Genomic DNA, 21,058 nt, shown 5'->3' on the forward strand with positions numbered 1-21,058 from the left:
TTTTCCTTGTAGAAAACATGCTTGTCAAGAATAATTTTTTAATTACTTTATGTTTTTATATACAAAGAGGGGGGAGGATTCTTTGAAAAATACAGAACCCAGTTAACAGTGGTTACTCTAGAGGATGAAATTTAAAAAAAAAAAAGATATTCTCACTTTTCATTTTGTACAGTTTAGTTTTGCTTGAATTTCTTCTTATAACAATTATTTGGTTATTTTTTAAATACTTGTTTATTTATTTATTTATTTGGCTGCATCGGGTCTTAGTTGCAGCATGTGAGATCTAGTTCCCGGATGAGGAAATGAACCCAGACCCGCTGCCCTGGGAGCACGGTCCCGACCACTGGGCCACCAGGGAAGTCCCTGGGTTTTTGTTTTTTTTTTTTAATAATTTGAAAGAAAAACAGAGATTTCTAACCTGGAAGAAAAACATTAACACTTTTTCAGTGTCTGGTCCCCTAGTCAAGTTTAAATGTCTTTATGATTTTATGACTCAGAGTGGAAGCTTTCTCCTTCCCATGTCTTTCTTTTTCTTTTGGCCACACCATGCTTCTTGTAGGATTTTAGTTTCCCGACCAGGGATGGAACTGGGCCCTCAGCAATGAGAGCACGCGGTCCCAACCACTGGACCGCCAGGGAATCCCCCTCTTTCCCACATCTTAAGATGGCCTAAGAGATAGAGAATCTCTCGTCCATTAGAAATTATATTCATCTTTGACAGAGACTCAACCGTTCTCTCACGTTTTTTAAAAAAAAAAGAAGAAGAAGAAGAAGAAGAAGAAGGCATTCCCTGGCTGATATGGCGGCTACATGATGTCATCAGTGTCTTGGCCTCCTATTTTTTCCTCCACCATCCTCAGCACATGTATTCTAACCTCAAGGTCCTACCACATTTACAAGGTGGCAAAAGGAGCTTGCAGACTGAGTTAGCCCCCTTTTGAAGGTACTTTCCATGAAGCCCCCACTCAGCAACTTCCCCTATACCCATTGGCCAGAATTAGTCACATGTCCACCCCTAACTGCAGAGGATGCTGAGTAATGCAGTTTTCAGCTGGTGCACTGCCACCCTGATCAAAGAGAAGGTTCTGTTTATTAAGGATGAAGAGGAGACTAGCATTGAGTAGGCCACTAACAGTCTCCATAGTTACCTGAACCTTGAGATGAAAACATTTTGAGTAAATTTTTTTATAAATTATTTATCTTACCCTATAACTGACTTGGCATTTCTCAGATTTCCCATCCATGCTCCGGGTTGTACAGCTTTAGTGCCCCCATGATCCTTCCAGGCTGTAAACATACCAGAAGGTCGCAGTACCCCAAGCCCTAGCTCCAACAGTTTCTCTCACCTCGCCAGCTCCCTCCTCCCACTCACAAGCAGGAGAGCTGCCCTCGGGCTCAGGTGCACCTTGGCTCAGCTTCCTGGCGCTTACCCTGCTCCTGCTTTGCCATCTGGTTTCCCTCCTGCTTTTCCCAACTCCCAGGTATGTCTTCTTAAAATTATCTCCATTGAGTGATTGCAAATTCATACGAATGCTGACTGCAGCTTATATAAAATGTGAACTGAAAGTCTTACAGTTTTAGGACAAATTTATGGAAATAAATCCACATATGCAAATGTTTCATAAGAGGAATATTACTGTAAATGCAAGACAAGGATTCAAACAGATGGAGACAAAATATAGAAAGGAATAGAAAGGCAGAGAAAGAAAAAGAAACAGAGTCTGTCTCTTCCTTTAAGTATTGCTGAAAATTCCTTATCTGCCACGTACAATCTAGATAGATTTGGGGAGAAAAAGTAGAAGCAAGATGCTCTTGAGGATATTTTTCTTCCTGTTAGAATGTTGGTTTCTTAAGAAGAGCAACTATGCCACCCGTATATTTCATCAAGGACCTTGAATTCTGATAAAAATTTGCTAAGTCCTAAGTGATGGTACTTAAATAATATATTATGTTGAAACACTGACATGGGAACTGGACAACATACTCAGTAGCATAAACAAAGCTAACCCTTTCCTCTAGGCTAGTTACAGAATAGAGAAGAGAAATTTACAGGAGAAAAAAAACCGGAACTGAATAGAGTCAGAAATAGACCCTCATAAATATAGTCAACTCATCTTTGATAAAGGAGCAAAGATAATACAATGGAGCAAAGATAGTCTTTTCAACAAATGGTGCTGGACGTCCACATACCAAAAAAAAAAAAAAAAAAGTACCTAGATACAGATCTTACACCCTTCACAAAAATTAACTCAAAATGGATCACAGATCTACATGTAAAATGCAAACTATGAAACACCTAGAAGATAACACAGGGGAAAGGCCAGAAAAACTTGGGTATGGCAATGACATTTTAGATACAACACCAAAGGCATGGTCCATGAAAGAAATAATTGATAAGCTGGACTTCATTAAAATTAAAAATTCTGCTTTGTGAAAGACACTGTCAAGAGAATGAAAAGACAAGCCACAGACTGGGAGAAAATATTTGCAAAAGATAAGTCTGATAAAGGACTGTTATCCAAAATATACAAAGACTCTTAAAAAACAATAATAAGAAAACAACCCAATTAAAAAAATGGGCCAAAGACTTTAATAGACACCTCACCAAAGAAGATATACAGATGGTAAATAAGCACATGTACAGATTCTCTACACCTTATGTCATCAGGGAAATGCAAATTAGAACAACAATGAGAAACCACTACACACCTATTAAAATGGCCAAAAGTCACAACACTGACATTAGCAAATGCTAATGAGGATGCGGAGCAGTAGGAATTCTCATTCACTGCTAGTGAGAATGCAAAATGGTACAGCCATTTTGTAAGACAGTTTGGCAGTTTCTTACAAAACTAAACGTACTTTTACCATAAAATCCAGCCATTGCACTCCTTGGTATTTACCCAAAAAAGGTGAAAACTTATGTTCACACAAAAACCTGCACACAGATGTTTATAAGAGCTTTGTTCATAATTGCTAAAACTTGGAAGCAAACAAGTTGTCTTCAGTAGGGTAATGGATAAATAAACTATGGTATATTCAGACAAGGGAATATTATTCAACACTAAAAAGAAATGAGTTATTGAGCCATGAAAAGACATGGAAAAGCCTAAATGCATAATATTAAGTGAAAAGGGTCAATCTGAAAAGGCCACATACTGATTCCACTTATATGTCAATCTAGAAAAGGCAAAACTATAGAGACAGCAGTTGCTACAGGGTGGCAGGGGGTGGGGTAGAATAGCTGGATCACAGAGGATTTTTAGAGCAGTGAAAATACTCTGAATGGTCCCATAATGATGGATACATGTCATAACACATTTGTCCAAACCCACAGAACACACAACACCATGAGTGAACCATAATGTAAATTATGGACTTCAGGTGATGCTGATGTACCAGCATAGGATCATCCGTTGTAACAAATGTACCACTCTGGTGGTGGATGTTGATGACAGGGGAGGTCATGCATGTGTAGAGGCAGGAGAGGTATAAAAAAAATCTCTGTACCTTCCCCCCAGTTTTGCTGTGAACCTAAAACTGCTCCTTAAAAAGTGTCGTAATAAGAAAAGAAAAAAGGGGAACTGAACAAGTACTGTAGCATGCTCACAATCACCATGTGTACCCTTTGATGGATGGAAAAACTGAGTTTCAAAGAGACTAAATAATTTTCCAAGACCACACACATCTACTTGACCTTCAGACTTTTTCGTATGACCAGCTACACTGTTGAAAAGCTTAAAATAAGGACTAAAATGGCCTCCCTTGATTTAGGCATTTGCTCTGTCCCAGGAAAATTTTGCATTTAGTGAAAATCGGAATCACAAACCCTATCTTTGGCATTATCTTACATTAAAAATTAAAGCTGTGGGACTTCCCTGGTGGTGCAGTGGTTAAGAATCAGCCTGCCAATGCAGGGGACACGGGTTCGAGCCCTGGTCTGGGAGGATCCCACGTGCCGCAGAGCAACTAAGCCGGTGCTCCAAAAAACTACTGAGCCTGCGCTCTAGAGTCTGCAAGCCACAACTACGGAGCCCGAGTGCCACAACTACTGAAGTCCGTGCACCTAGAGCCAGTGCTCCACAACAAAGAGAAGCCACCGCAATGAGAAGCCTGCGCACCACAACGAAGAGTAGCCCCCGGTCTCCACAACTAGAGAGAGCCTGCATGCAGCAATGAAGACCCAATGCAGCCAAAAATAAATAAATAAATTTTATTTAAAAAAAAAATTAAAGCTGGATTTGATACTAAAACATGATTTTGAGAAGCACTGCTTTTTTAAAACACTGAAATGTGAATTGACCTTGAGACAAAAATTTTACTTCTCCTCTTTTATAAGCAGATTTTTCAAATGACTTAAAAGAAGGCTAAAAAGTGTTATGGTGAGCTAACACCACTTCAAATACATTCCAATGAACATTACTTGGAAGAGGATTAAGATGAATGTCTTTAAATGCTCCATACAGAGATAAAGGCAGTTAAAGGTATGATTTCTCACAGACTTCTTTTTTATTTATTTATTTATTTATTTTTGGCTGTGTTGGGTCTTCGTTTCTGTGCGAGGGCTTTCTCTAGTTGCGGCAAGCGGGGGCCACTCTTCATCGCGGTGCGCGGGCCTTTCACTGTCGCGGCCTCTCTTGTTGCGGAGCACAGGCTCCAGACGCGCAGGCTCAGTAGTTGTGGCTCACGGGCCCAGTTGCTCCGCGGCATGTGGGATCTTCCCAGACCAGGGCTCGAACCCGTGTCCCCTGCATTGGCAGGTAAATTCTCAACCACTGCGCTACCAGGGAAGCCCCCCTCACAGACTTCTTGATGAGACACCTCCTAGGAGTCATGCAGGGAAATTAACAGCCAAGCAAACCACAACTGGCCCAAGTCATATCAAAACTGAAGTTCACTGACAATATGGTTGTTTCTCCCTAAGTACTCCTGTCCAGACTCCTCTTTGATCCCCTGGGCCTCTGGGGCCCCTGAGGTTTCTACCCTCATCTTTTTTTTTTTTTTTTTAAATTTTTATTTATTTATTTATTTTTAATTTATGGCTATGTTGGGTCTTCGTTTCTGTGCGAGGGCTTTCACTAGTTGTGGCAAGTGGGGGTCACTCTTCATCGCTGTGCGCGGGCCTGTCACTATCGCGGCCTCTCTTGTTGCGGAGCACAGGCTCCAGACGCGCAGGCTCAGTAATTATGGCTCACGGGCCCAGCCGCTCCGCGGCATGTGGGATCTTCCCAGACCAGGGCTCGAACCCGTGTTCCCTGCATTAGCAGGCAGATTCTCAACCACTGCGCCACCAGGGAAGCCCTACCCTCATCTTTTAATCAGTTCTGTAACCTTTGCATTGGGATCCTTCCCTTGCAGGTTTCACCAATTCTCTTTGTTTGAGGCTGGAGTCTCACAGGGCAGTGAATCATGGAACTGCTCTTAACACAGCAGTGGTATTTCTACAGATTATCTATTTCACAGCTTTTGACTTTACCATCTTCCTGGTATCACAGAGGCCTCTAAGATGACTTACTGTATTAGATAGCAATTCAGCTGTAACAAAGATCCAATTAGGAGTGCACATGTTTGTTTGTTTGTTTTTTTAAAGTCCAGAGTAAGAAAGCCTAAGGCTACAAAGTTAGCAGAATGAAGGAAATAAAAAAGATCAAAGCAGAAATAAATGGAGGCCAGAAAAACAATACAAAAGATCAATGAAACTAAGAGTTATTTTTTGAAAAGATTAACAAAACTGGCAAAACTTCAGAAAGACACACGAAGAAAAAAGAGAGGGACTTGTGGTCCAGTGGTTAAGACTCCACGCTTCTACTGCAGGGAGCACAGGTTTGATCCCTAGTCAGGGGAACTAAGATCCACGTGCCGTGCAGTGCAGCCAAAAAAAAAAAAAGAGAGAGAGAGAAAGAATCAAGTAAAATAAGAAAGGAAAGAGGAAACATTACAACTGATATCACAGAAATACAAAAGACGAGGATCGTAAGAAACCGCTATGAGCAATTATATAGCAAAAAAATTGAATAACCTAGAAGAAATGGATAGATTCCTAGAAACATACAACCTACCAAGATGAATTATAAAGAAATAGAAAATCTGACAAGTAAAACTGAATCAGTAATCAAAAATCTCCCAACAAAGAAAAGCGCAGAATCAGATGATTTCCCTGGTGAATTCTACCAAACATTAAAGGATTAATACCAATCCTTCTCAACTCTTTGAAAAGATTGAAGTGGAGGAAACACTCCCAAACACATTTTATAAAGCCAGCATTCCCTTGATACCAAAGCCAGATAAGGATACTATAAGAAAAGAGAACAGAATGGTGGTTACCAGGGCCTGGAGTGCGGGGAAAATGGAGATGTTGATCAAAGGGTACAAAGTTCCAGGTATAAGATGAGTAAGTTCTGAGGATCTATGTACAGTATGGGGATTATAGTTAACAATAGTGTATTGTATGTTTGAAAGTTATTAAGAGAGTAGATCTTAAATGTTCTCACCACAAAAAGGAAATGGTAATTATGTGAGGTGATAGAGGTATTAACTAACACTACTGTGGTAATCATTTTGCAATATATGTGTATCAAGTCAATACATTGCATACCTTAAACTTGCACAATGTTATATGTCAATTATATCTCAAAAAAGCTGGGAAAAAAAAAACACCAATTTTCCATAACAACAACAAAAAGCCCAGGGCTGGTATGGCCGTTCCCTAATGGGTAGTGGGCATTATAGACAATAATAATAAAAGTAATATAATACATAACAATTATTTAGCACATGATATATGTGGCAGGGACTGTTCTAAATACTTTACTTATAAATTTTATCTTAGCTAATTCTCTTATCACCCCTCTGAGGTAGTTGTTGCTGTTGTTATTATTATTATTATTCCCGCATTACAGATGTGGAAACTGAGGCATAGAAAGGTTTAAGAACTTACAAGCAAACAGGTAAACTCATACCAAGGATTCAAACCCAGACCAAGCTCTTAGCCTGCATATACTGCTTCTACAGTGAATTGTTCCCCTTAAGTTACTTATAAAAGGCTCCTCTTCTCTTTCTACAATCACTCACTGTCAATACTCTTTTTTATGTTCAAACAGTCCCCCAGTATTGCCAAGAGTAATCCCTTCAAGCTGACTTGAATATCTTTTCACACACACCCCCATTAGTCTTTGAGTATTTCCCTTCTTTCTTGCCCAACAAGATGTCTCAGTTCATCTTGTGTTTTCCCTGCCCCCAGACTTCTCCCAGATTCTTCAGGGAGCTCTGAAGAATCAATATTTTTAAGTATCTATCAAAAAAATGTATTTAAAAATATCTCCAAAGCAACCCATACCAACTAATACATTTAACAAGGTAGAGTAAAATAATTTGCCAGTTCATTAATGAGGGTCATGGTTGAATTTTTATTATCAAGAAAAAATGTTTAAAGTAATAGATTTCATCTTCATTAAAGTAATAATTCCTTAAGGAGTCAAAGACATGCTGGATGAGTACAGCCAGGACTTCAGGATTTGATCCTCACAGTGGAGAGCCAGGCTCAGTTCAAAACTTCATAGGCGGGACTTTCCTGGTGGTGCAGTGGTTAAGAATCCGTCTGCCACTGCAGGGGACAGGGGTTTGATCCCTGGTCCAGGAAGATCCTACATGCCGCAGAGCAACTAAGCCCGTGTGCCACAACTACTGAGCCCACGCGCCACAACTACTGAAGCTCTCACGCCTACAGCCCATGCTCCGCAACAAGAGAGGCCACCACAATGAGAAGCCCGCGCACCGCAATGAAGAGTAGCCCCTGCTTGCCGCAACTAGAGAAAGCCTGCACACAGCAATGAAGACCCAACGCAGCCACAAAAAAAAAAAAACTTCATAGTCAATCAAGGCACCAAGTCTTACTTAAACTGACAGAGTCCTTCCCAGAAGACACATAAATGAAATTTAATTTATTAAAATTGTTGATTGTTCTATGCTGTCATCACTGTTAAATCAGATCAAATTAATCACATCAGCATTCCTAAATCCTAAAAGAACTTGGCTCTAATCCTACTCTATGCCCAACATATGGGTACCATAAAAACAAAGCAGGTCATATGAAACAGAAATTTCCCCTTTTGCCCCAAAGGAAATAAAGTTCCATAAATCCTAAGAAATTTCTCGGAAGACAAAAATCTACCATGCTCCTCTAAAAACTATTTCACCTGACACCTGAGAAGCAAGTCTTATTTTTGCATTTACTTAGTTACAAACATATGAATAAACTAAATGACTCTAGAGCATATTCAGGAAGTAAATGAACCTTGGTATCATACCAAATGCAGGTCTGAATCCCAGCTCTAAACCTTATAAACTCTGTGACCCTAGGTGTGCTATTAAATTCCTCTGTGCCTCAAGTCTCCTCATCTTTTAAGTAGATTATTGTGGGAGTCAAAAAAGACAATTCATTCAATTACATGGGACAAATCCTGGAGAGTAAGTGCTAAATAAGGGCTAGCTATTGCTATTACAGGCTTTCTTCTCTTATCTCTAATGACTGCATTTCCCAGTGCCACCCATATTAGTCAGATTAGGACAAGTGATTCTTCAGTGACAAATTAATCCAAAATCTCACTGGCTTAAACACGTAAAAGTTATTTTACACTCAAGCAAAGACCACTGTAGGTCCTGGCAACTCTCTGGGGCAGCTGTCCCCATGTGGTGACTCAACAATTCAAGTGCTAACTTTAGGTTCTCTGCCATCCAGCTGCCAGGCACCCACCCATACCCCAACCCTCTGTCCCCAGACTAGCCTCTCTGCCTCATACTGGTACTAAATGGGAGAGCCTGTGCTTAAGGAAGAAATCAGGCCTCACAGGAGACATTCAAGCAAAGTTTAGCTGCTCTTCCAGAACAGAAAGGAAACTAATGCATCAGAAAAAGTGACTGATAAACATACCAAAAGAATATGGCTACACAAATACCAGAATCTGATCAGATAAAACAGTTCAATGAACTTCTTGGAACCTACTATAAACTTAAAGAAACATGCTTTTTGGACTGTGTTAAAGACTTCACAGGAAGAGAAGTAATACCTGTTGAGATAACCTGCTCAGAACATTGCTTATAGAAATATTTTTAAATGATGCAAAGAATATCCATTAAATTTCAGGAATATCATATTCAGCAGAATGAAGCCCCGGCAGCAAAAGCACAACTCTTAACTAACCACAATAGAAAAGTCCTGGTGGATGGACTTTCAGTAAAGGACTGCCAACAGCTATTGCACTGGAAATGAGGATTCATCTGATAGAATCCCTTGCAAGCAGTAGCCACCAGGTTAAACTGTTTGTCATGACTGTTTGGCAAATGGAAACTAGTGAGAAACAAAGTTGCAATTTACCAGGAATAATCAAAACAGAAGATCTTACTGTTTAGTTAAAATAATAAGGTGTAACATTTGTTGTGGTTTTAAGATTGAGCAGCTTGGCCACTTGATTAGAAAAATAAACCATTATTTCTTCAACTGTGACAATTAATTTTAAAGCAAAATATGTGTTCAATTGTGTATAAGAAAAAAGTTTTATTACTAAAAGTGAAATAAATGGAAATATCACTGACTAGTTGTCTATACCATCTAGTACCATGTATTCTGACCAGTCTGTGGACACCTTGAAACGTTTTTCAATAGGAATTATCCTCTAGATATTCCTGTTCATTTACATCTGCCTCACACTGATGGTAAATACATAAAACAGTTACTTGCTTTAAAAGAAAAGTAATTCAGGCTGCTTTCACACTGTGGTTATCTCACCATGTAGCTTCCTTCATGATTGCTAAGACAGGAGAACAGAATGAAAGGATTGTGCTTGCTTTTCTACTGCCACATGTCACTCCCATTCATATTTACTTGGCCCAGAGCTGTCACATGGCTCCGCTTAGGTGCAAGCAGACTGCAAATTGTAGCCTTGTACTCCCAGGAAAGAAAGGAGAACTGGATATTGGTTTGCACTACTAACTTTTATTTTTTCTCTAAGTATTGAAGTTACTAATACAAACTATAGTAAATAGATGGGATATCTTGAGTCCTGACTTCATGCTTAATCAATATCTTGTATAGGTTAGTCTCATACAGAAAATAAAGACAAAAATTTTTAATTGCAATGGTAATAAAATTGACACTTTTCAAGCTTACTTCCTTAAAAAAAAAAAAAAAAACTTCCCACAGACTATTGTTTTCATGAGAAAGGAGCTCATTACTCTTTTGCTTTTTTTTAAGTGGGATTGTTTTTTTGTTTTGTTTTGTTTTGGCTGCATTGGGTCTTCGTTGCTGCATGCTGGTGTTCTCTAGTTGCGGCGAGAGAGGGCTACTCTTCATTGCAGTATGTGGGTTACTCATTGCGGTGGCTTCTCTTGTTGCGGAGCACGGGCTCTAGGTGCACAGGCCTCAGTAGTTGTGGCGTGAAGGCTCAGTAGTTGTGGTGTGTGGGCTTAGTTACTCCATGGCATGTGGAATCTTCCCGGATCGGGGATCGAACCCGTGTCCTCTGCACTGGCAGTTGGATTCTCAACCACTGCACCACCAGGGAAGTCCAGAAAGGAGCTCATTACTCTTTTATGGCAATACTGACTGGCATTTCAAAAAAAAAACCCTAGGTCTTAATTATACTGTGATTAAAATTCTTATATACTTTTAATTTGCAGATTAACCCTAACATATTTCCACCCTCAGAGAGAAATATTTATCCCAATGCAATAAGAAGTGTAAAGAAATAAATAATGAATGCTAATTTTAGAATCACAGAACTTAAAGGGACTTCAAGAGATGTGACTTTATTATGAAACATTTACTGAGCCCTTTCTACATGTCAGCAATACATACATATCACCCTGGAATGGGTGATAGTTCAGGAAACACGAAAATGTGTAAGTCACAGTGTCCCTGCCCAAGAAGCTTACAATGTATAGGGGAAACAGATATTAAAATATTCTGTGAGATCACAGCAGGAATAAGTGCTTCTGACTTGAGGAAGGTAAGTCAGAGAAAGTTAAATGGAAGAAGTCTCAAATATGGGCTTTGAAAAGAGAAGAAGTGATGGGGGCAAAGGATGGGTATTCTAGTGTAATGAAACATTAATAAACAAAGGAAAGCAGACCCATTCTGAGAACCACAAGAAGGCTGTCTAGGTCCTCTCAGCAAAGAGTCAATGTGTTCCTCTAATGAGTGCAAGTAAAAAGTAAGCTAGTATATCTCAACCAAGAGAAATTATGTTCTAGTGTTACAATTAGGAGTGAGCAGCTTTAGACCCTACCCTGAAAAAATTTAAGATGTAAAAGTACATGACATGATCAAATAAATAATGAAAATGACTTTGGTGAGTGTTGTAGCTGATACCACAGTTGGGCCTCAGTCATGGAGAGTGTTGAATGCCAGAGAAAGGACTTTATTCTACGAGCAGGGAAAGGTCGTTACAAGTTCTTAAGAATGACATGAAGTGACTAGATTTCTGTTACATAGGGAAATTAAGGTTGCAGAAAGAATAATAGAGAGGAAAAGTTTAAATGCAGGTCATTTTCAGAATTCCCTGGCGGTCCAGTGGTTAGGACTCTGTGCTTCCACTGCAGGGGGCACAGGTTCGATCCCTGGTGAAGGAACTAAAATCCCGCATGCCACACAGCACAGCCAAAAAAAATAAAATAAAATAAAAATAAAAGCAGGTCATTTTGGTAGTTGGTTATAGATGGGGAATCATGAAGATCTGCCATAGAGGCAAGGCAATGACAGTAATAGTGGTTGGTGAAAGAAAAGATGAATTTGATGTTAAATTCTTGCAAACTGATCAGTTGTAAATGTAAGGATATGAGAGAAGGATTTAAGAACTACATTCTATCATTTTAGGGAGCACAGCAAGAGGAACTGTGTAAGAGAGAAGCTGATCAATCTATTAGGGACATGTGGAATTCTGAACACTGGCAGGGTTGAGTCCTAGAGCTACGATATACTAACTGATCTTGAACAAGTTACTTAACCTCTAAGTGCCTCTGAGGGTTGAACAAGCTAATGAAAGAGCTTAGTACAATGCCTGAATCATAGCAAGAGATCAACAGTGTTAGCTATTTTTAACTATTACTATTATCATGATCATTATCATTATCACCCATGTGTAGATGCCAAAAAAAAAAAAAGACTGTTGGGAATCACTGCTCATGAGAAAGATGAGGATGTGAAATGGGGATTTATACTAACATAGAGATTAGGATTGAGTATAACAAGAGAGGAGAAGATGGCCAAAGATGGGTGTATCTTGAGGAGAGGACTGAGATCAGAGCTTTCATTTAAGGGATGGGAAGAACAGGAGAAATGTACGGGGTTCTCTGGGGGACAGGAGCCATTCATCCCTCGGCCCATGATCACTACATGACTGTACCAGACATGTCCAGGCACAAGGAGGCAACATCACTGGAGGCAGATCTTCTCTACAACATTAAATGTCCCCAAAGCTTAAGCCCAGTGTTGTTTATCTTACATTACAAGTGTTCAAGACTCAGGATTGTTCTTCATGAATCACAATATCACAGGAAACCTCTCAATTACCTCATCTAATTCTTTATTTCAGGTAAAGAAATTGAGGCCCCATGTGACTTGAGCAGGTCAGATTGGACAAAGTTTAGACTTAGGTTGCCAAACATAATGCCACAAAGCCCATGGGGAGTATGTCATTGAATCTAATGGCTTAGGAATATGGTAATGCCTTTAAAGGATTCTCTCTTTCCATCTTCTCAAGAGGCACTTGCATTACTCAGGGTTTCTCAACCTCAGCCCCATTATTAACCTTTGGGGCTGAACAACTCTCTGTTGAGAGGGGCCGTCATCCTACTGTAGAATGTTTAGAGCATCCTTTCTACCCGCTAGATGCCAGCACACACCCCTCAACCCGGCTGTGACAACCAAAAACACCTACAGACACCACCACATGTCCTTTGGAGGATAAAACTGCCCCAGGTTGAGAATCACTGTTCTAGCTGATATATGTTAATTTTCTCCATTAAGAAGTGATAAACTCACTCAAATGCCCAGATTTTACAATACATGCTCAGATTAATACAATTGGAACTTGTTTGCTTTGGGCTAGTGATCTTGGAAAGAATTTATCTGTCTCCTTCAAAAAATGGGGAATTAGAGTTTGGGTATCTGAAATCATAATAGTCGCTGTATCAAATACCCATTTCAGTGAATGACCCAAATAAGGCCTCAGTAAATTACTCCAAATCATCATCAAAAAAAAAAAAAAATCATGATTAAAGATGAAATACTGTTTTAGGAAATAAAGAAATAAAGTAAAAATTCATCTGTTAGCACTCTACCAAATAAATGTTTAAATACCTAATTTTCTAATCCCACTATACTGTTTTTTCCCAACTATGTTTTACAAAATCCTAGTTCCAAGAGATATTAATAGGCTTTCTGTGGGAAAAGCATTTTATATTCAAGCAAGTTTAGGAAATGCTGGATTAGACAAAGGTAAACACTTTCCCACACAACTCATCAGAGCATTTACTTTGTTTATGAGCAATATAAATCTCCATAAAACACATACAAGTCGAGTTGTTTCTCCATCTTATTTAGCTACACAATGTTTTCATTTGTTTGTTTACAGTTTCTCAAGGAATTATTATTTCTCAGGACCCACTGGCAAACACGGCACTAGCCCTACTGCCTCACTAGCTTCTCTGGGCTCACTGACTGAGCTTTGGAGCTGCAAGGACCACATGACATAGAATTTGAAGGTGATGTAATACCAACCAAGCCTGCAGATAAGCTACTGACAATTTGGAGCCATTGTACTGTATAATTTCTTTACCTCATGCATACACTAAATTTAATTTCTAATCCAGAAATTGCTGTTATACCTGAAAGTATAACCAACCAAAAAGTTGTTTTTTTTTTTTTAATGGTAAACCATGGGAATTGATCTTGCCATATTAAGCAAGAAAAAGGGGTTTATTGGAAATATTCTGGGGGTAGTTAGCATTGTGAAGGAAGCACTGAACAGCACAGCCACCAGAAGGACAGGAATCAGAGACAGCCCAGGCACCTGAGGAAGGGACAGTTGCCTTGGCTCCAGCCATCAGATGGCCCAGTTCCAACCCACTTTCTATCTGATATCTCCCCTAATGATCCAAACTTCCAGAAGACGCTGATTGGCTTAGCTTGGGTCATGTGCCTACTACCTAGCCCCACCCCCTAATGTCATGGGTGAGGTCTCATGATCTACAGCCCCTCCAGAATGACAGAGTGGAGGAGGGGCAATCCCCCAAAACATGGATGCTGGACAGAAAATAAGAGACGTACTTTACATTCACTGGGCAGAAAAAGTAGATGTATACTTTATTTTGTTCCACTATTCCTATCTCGTCTAGTCAGTTCTTTACATTTCTTACACACAGCACTGCAGCATTCCAAATGGCCAGCCCTTCTTCCTCAATCACCTTCAGCAGACATGACAGCCTGTCTTACAGAGAATTCAAAAAAGTCCTTTTGGGTTTAGTCCTTCTACCACAAAACCTGGCACAATTAATGACTCCCAAGGAAGAATCATTTAGTCTAATTATCAGCTAAGCTCATTCACTTGTAACAGCCGCCTAAAACACAAGGACAGAAAATTTAAGGCACCATAAGAAGGAGGAAGGAGAGTTTAAAGACAAATATAACAAATCAATTCTTCCTGACCCTCAAATGACCCAAGTAAAGGCATTTAGCATCTGCCCTTTTCCCATCCTCAGGTCTACAGGCCCTAAGTAATTCTAAAATTCTTTTGATAATCATCAATTTCTGTGAAAACAGAGGGGAGTCTATTTTATGATAATGTTTTTTGATCTCAGACTAAGACTGTGTTCCTGCCTCTGGGGAAATTCCTTCTACCGGAAAAAATTTTTCTTTGGGCCACAGTTTTTTGAAGTATTTGTCATCAGTACACTTTATCTTGCTAATAAGCAGAAGTGCAACACGGAAGTTAGACTGTTAGACAATTTTTATTTTTATTTTTGAGCCTGTTTAAAAAAAATCTTTTCTTGGGCAAGTTCTCATTTGGGTTTAATTATTTGCATCTTGTCTTTGCTGTAGCAAAAGTCTTAATCAATTTTACTAGACAGAAGAAAAGAAGAAAGGCATGATTTCCAACCAAGATTTAAAACTACATTCATATTTATGAATTATGGCTTTTTAGTCACCTGTAGTCTAAGGTGAAAGTTTTACATAATCTTTATTTATTTCTACATTTTATTATGTAGAAAACAGAAATTCAAGTAAGAAATCACATTGCTTGGGAAAGGACAACACACTCACAACACCTCTGACACCAGCTGTGTGGGTTTTCCACACATCAAGCAATTCCATGACACCAGCTGGGTGTCCTACAATTCAATTCAATTCTGACATTAATCAGAGTTAGCACAGACCCCACAGGTTAAGGGCCCAGTCTCACAAGACTGTCCCCCACATCAGATGCCAATCACAAGTACTAAGTCCCCAGGCTACTCACAGCTTCTGTCTGGCTTGGCTTCCAATAAGAGCTTCCCATGACCCTCCTCCTTGGATGTGATCATTTGCTGCAACAGCTCACAAAACTCAAGTTAACACTTATGTTTACCAGTTTATTATGCAATAAGGGATGTTATAAAGAACAGAGATGAACAGTACATGGGGGAGGACTGAAAGGGTCCTGAGCACAGGAGCTTCTTCCTTTGTGGAGCTGGGTTTGCACCACATTCCCAATTGGTGGATGTGCTCCCCAATATGAAAGCTCCCTGAACCCCGTACTATTGGGATTTTTATAGAGGCTTCATCACAGTAGGCATGATCAATTATGAACTCCATTTACAGTCCCTCTTCCCTCTCCTGTGAATGGGAGGTGGGGCTGAAATTTCCAAGCTTCTAATCATGGCTTGGTCTTTTCTGGTGACCAGTACCCATCCTGGAGCCCAAGAATGACCTCATTAGAACAAAAGATACTGCTATCACCTAGGAAATTTCAAGGCATTTAGGAGCTCTGTGACGGTAACTGAGGTCAAAGACTAAATGTTAGAATAAAAGATTCTCCTAGCACCTCTATCTGCAAGGGTTTTAGGAGGTCTGTGTCAGAAACTTGGAAATATATATATTTCTTATTATTGTACACATGTCCAATTATAAACCATTTTAAAAGACGCTGGCTGTGTTCTGTTATTTTGGTTTTCCCCTACTTCTTCCGCCTGAAAAGAAGGGGCTGCACTTTTCAAAAAAGGGGGTTCTGTGGAGAGAATGTTCACCTTCTCTGCATCTAGTCCTTGGAGAGGAGAGAGGTGCTATCTGCCAATCTACCCACCACCATTTACTCAAATGGTTAGGACAGGGAGAAGAGAATATAAAATAGAAATAAAAACTCTACCCACCCCCAAGCATCACTGACAATGCCTCAGGCACACATGAATCTACTGAGTAAGTATCTGAGGACAAGACTTGTAGGAGGCATTTATCTTTGAAATAGATTTGAAGAGATTTGTTTTTTAATCTACTTTAAAATTTGTACTGAGTAAATCTTAAGTGGCAAAATTTCAGAGTAGGAAGAGAGGTCACTTACATTCAAGGAGAGAGAATTGGTTAATTAGAACTAAAAAATTCCAGCTTTACTGGGTATGCATTTTAATTTGGTCTTCTGTCTAGGGCACTGTTATTCTGAGCAATTATGGAATGAACCCGTATATAGGAAGCCATCATCTATGGAGGGTTTCCTGTAGGTTGAGTGTCCATTAAGAAAAATTTTCCTTTTCACCCTCTGGCTGTCCTAACAGCATAACAAGTTAAAGAGAAAGTTCTCTGATATTTAGCAAACATCATGTGATTTTGGCAATGGAGAAATCCACAGTCGTTGGGTAGAATAGTTGGCTCTGCCAGTAGGTAGACTGCAAGCCAAGTTAGCAATAGAAAGCCTCAGAAACGGGAGTTTATGGGAGGATTCTAGGAACAGGCTTACTAATTAGGGCCTATAACAAGATGCAGAGTAAAGGCAGATTATTCATGGTAGGTCTTATGTTGGTTCAACTGCTTGGGCCCAAAAGCCCACAGTAAAACATCAGTAGACTGGAGAAGTGGCAATTGGGTATGTGGCACAACAGATTTCTTTTTATGTGTAACATAATTTCTTTAACCCTTTATTTGCAACTCCTCTCCATTTTTTGTTTGATTTTGTGTGTGTGTGGTTTCGTTTTGCTAGCATGCATTATGCTGGGATGTCTGTCCAAAATAAGAATTTTAATTGACAAGTAGGCTACTCATTTTCCCCATAGGTTTACGTTTTATAAACCCATGCCCAATAACGTATCCCAACTCACCCCACCATATTATAGTACCTGCTTAACCCTTGCAGATCTTGATAAAGATCTTTTGCTAGCCGAATTGTCTAAGTCTCACTTTAAGTAATACTCAGGCAATATTTACTCTAATTCATCAAGTATAGTTCCCTTTCCCTGGAGATACACTCAAACTTCAGCCTCATTTCAAAGAAAAACAAAACAAAACAAAAAACCTTGCCCCTCTCTCCCCACAGGATTATAGATCCATCTATTAGCAAGAGAGTTCTTTAAAATTCTATGCAAGCTTTCTCCCAATAAACAACAAGTCTGGGTCTCTTAAAATAGTATTGTACGTGAGGGAAGATGGGAATTATGCCAAATGCTACTTTTGAAAACACTGTCTTTTGCAAACTGAGAAAACAGTTAAGAAAAGAAATGAGCCTTTTTGAAGTGTTGCAATATTTATTCATCTTTTGTCAAGAGAGAAGGCTTTCAGAAGTAATGGCTTGGAGCCTCCAGCAGTCCTAGATTCAAAACCTAGCTTTGAATTTACTGTCTAGATGACTTTGGAAAAGTTATTTTAACTGGCTGAGGCTGTTTCTTTATAAAATGGAGTAATAGTAATTACTTTTCAAAGTTGTTGGAAAGGAAGAGATAATATATATGTCATGTCTCTGGCATACAGACAACACTCCATAAATGGTTGCATTCTTAGTAAAATGGTGGCTAAATCTTGTGATCTTCATAGATAGAGATCCCCAACTCCTTCTAAGGAAAGGAGTCTAGGCTAACATTTTTCCATTGCAAAAAACAGATAATAGGTCTTCTCTATGAAGAGTTAGGCTGCCAGGAAGGTCAGAATTAAAATTTGGACCACTTTTCCCTGAATATACAGAGGGCTGGCTTCAATAATATCACCCTGCTAGACACCTGAACAACTGCAATAAAGGCAATAAAAGACTGGGCTGAGGGCTTCCCTGGTGGCGCAGTGGTTGAGAATCTGCCTGCCAATGCAGGGGACACGGGTTCGAACCCTGGTCTGGGAAGATCCCACATGCCGCGGAGCAACTGGGCCCGTGAGCCACAACTACTGAGCCTGCGCGTCTGGAGCCTGTGCTCCGCAACAAGAGGCCGCTATAGTGAGAGGCCCGCGCACCACGATGAAGAGCGGCCCCCACTTGCCGCAACTAGAGAAAGCCCTCGCACAGAAACGAAGACCCAACACAGCCATAAATAAAAAAAAAAAAAAAAAAAAAAGACTGGGCTGAGGAGAGCACATCATGTAGGTACTGGGGCTGGAGAAAGAACAAAGTCTGAGAAGATAAACGAGAAAGACTAAGATGAATCAAGAGAACAACCATTCCCAAAGGACAGAGAAGTAATACAAGGAAAAGGCTTCTTTTTTTTTTTTAATGCTTACGGGTATCCACAGAGAAATTAGAAAGGACACACACACACACACACACACACACACACACACACACACACACACACACACACACAGGTTTCTGCAAAAAAGGAACAACCAGAGAAAAACAACAACAAATCCAAAGAAGGAATGGAAGTTATTCAATTCTGTTAAGAATGTACGTGATCTGAAAGACAGTCAGGGCTATTTCCCCGAATATAAAGCAAAAATACAAAATAAAAACTCTTAGAGTGATGATGAGCAATTTGGGTAACAAGAGTTACAGAAGGAGAAAACATGAGACCATAGAGGCTGGACTGAAGGAAGGCTATAGACTTAGGATCAAAAGGGCCCACCAAGAGCCACACAGGGTTAATAGAAAAAAACCCACACCCAGACACTCCAAAGATTCAATTACTAAAGACTGAAAAATCATTGTACAGGCTTCCATAGAGGGTTACCTTCAAAAGAACAAGAATTCCATTGATATCAGACCTCTTATCAGCATCGCTGGATGCTAGAAGACAATAAGAAATGTTTTTGAAGTTCTAAGAAAATTTTTTGAAACTAGAATTCTATACTAAGCCAAACTATCAATCAAATGTGAGAGCATAATAAAGACACTTTCAAACATAAAAGAACTCAGAAAGTTTACTTCCTTCCCATTCAAAAAATATCCATGTGAGGACACACTATAACAAATCATTAAAGGAATCTAAAAGTGAGAAGAAACACTAACTCAAAAGAGCTAACTCAAGGGAACTGCTGAAGAAATACTGTGCACCAGGACAGGATATAAATTGTTCCAGATTAGAACAGGAGGTCAGTTCTGTGAAGACTGTCATTAAGCTGAAGAAGAATTCTGTTACGCAAATGTATGATCAGGAATCAGAAATTTCTCAGAGATAAAATGAAAGCATTACATCTCTTTTATAAAAAAGAAAAAGAAAGGCAATTCAAGATACCAGGAAAAATAAAATATTATAAAAGAAAGCCATTATGCAAACGTGATGCAAATTAAAATGTGATATATTTTAAGCAATCAATTGGCTTTGAGAAAAAAGAAAGAAAAAAATAAATCCATTTGCCCCTAGTACGTTTGCTTTTTGAGTGCCTTTACTACTGGTTCAACTGCTTGGTTTTGCAGAAGGCATTTACTCCAAATACTTACATACTTGTAAGTGCTATTTCGTGGCTTTAAAATTTCATAGTCAATCTATGGTCAAGGAATGAAAAGCGAGTATGCCTACAGAACAGAATATAAATACTATTAACCTCCATAAGATTAAAAGGAATGAAATACCTGACAGAAGTCAAAAGTGAGGAAAAGCGTTACTAAATTTCTCAGCTTATATCATCTTACACCGTGGAGTCAAGAGATAACGTTTATAAATGAATGATCAAAACCAGGTGTTTAAGTACATCTTAAACATCTAAGGCAACCAGGAGAGGAATTAAAAATAATTATATAACTAACACATTTGGGAAGTAGAAGAGTCATGAAAGTGGGAGTTGTGTAAGTGAGAAATTAAAGTAGACTATTTATAGTTATTTAACACAGTTGTTAAACACTAGGAAGAAAAAAATCAAACAGTTAATAGTGATCAGCTATGAGGATTGAGCCTGGGAGTAGGACATTAGGAAGCGTTTTACTCTTCATTTAAATTATTCTGCAGTGTTTGATATTTTCTTTGCACTTCTTTAATAAAATAGATATCTATTTAAAAGAAGAAAATGAAAAGACTGTGTGGTTGCCATGCTCCAGGATGGTCCCCCATAACCCCCACTTTCCAGTATTCATACCCTTGTATGGTCTCCCTCCCAGGGAGACCAAGGTTGTTGTGACCAAGCGTATATGACAGAAATGATGGTAGGTCACTTTCAAGCTTAGTAAAAGACTATGGCTTCTGTCTTGGATGTTCTCTCTTTCTCGGCAGATCTTTTTCTCAGATCTCTCACTCTGTGGGAAGTCACAATGAACAGCTCTACGGAGAGGCCCCCAGAGTAAGGAACTGAAGTCTCTGAGAACAGCAGCGTGAGTGAGATGGAAGCAGACCCCTCAACCCTAGTCAACTTTTCATATACAGCAGCGCCAGCCAACAACTTGACTGCAGCCTCATAAGTGACCCTGAACCAGCTGAGTCACACCCGAATTCCTGACTTTCAGAAACTGTGTGAGATCATAAATGTTTGTTGTTTTAAGCTTCCAAGTTTTCCAGTAATTTTTTATGCAGCAGTACACAACTAATACGGAGTGCTACCCCTGAAGAAATAAAAGCAACTGAAGACTCATCACTGCATGTATCAGAAACTAAAAATTTAGTTTAGGAGCTAAGAAACCTGGATTCT

General features: G+C 39.4%; 1 long non-coding RNA gene and 1 pseudogene across 2 annotated transcripts in view; one reads left to right on the plus strand and one right to left on the minus strand.

The window, feature by feature from the left end:
• LOC309643171 overlaps positions 1 to 21,058 on the minus strand; it is a 124,552-nt gene that overhangs the window by 28,518 nt on the left and 74,976 nt on the right. The gene's annotated exons all lie outside the window — the stretch shown is intronic.
• LOC309642489 (mitochondrial import inner membrane translocase subunit Tim9 pseudogene) lies at positions 8,392 to 15,326 on the plus strand (annotated as a pseudogene). The gene has a single exon. The product of its transcript is annotated as a mitochondrial import inner membrane translocase subunit Tim9 pseudogene (transcript).

The sequence above is a fragment of the Balaenoptera physalus genome (genome assembly GCF_965194825.1).
Source record: "Balaenoptera physalus genome assembly, chromosome: 14".
Taxonomy (NCBI): Eukaryota; Metazoa; Chordata; class Mammalia; order Artiodactyla; family Balaenopteridae; genus Balaenoptera; species Balaenoptera physalus.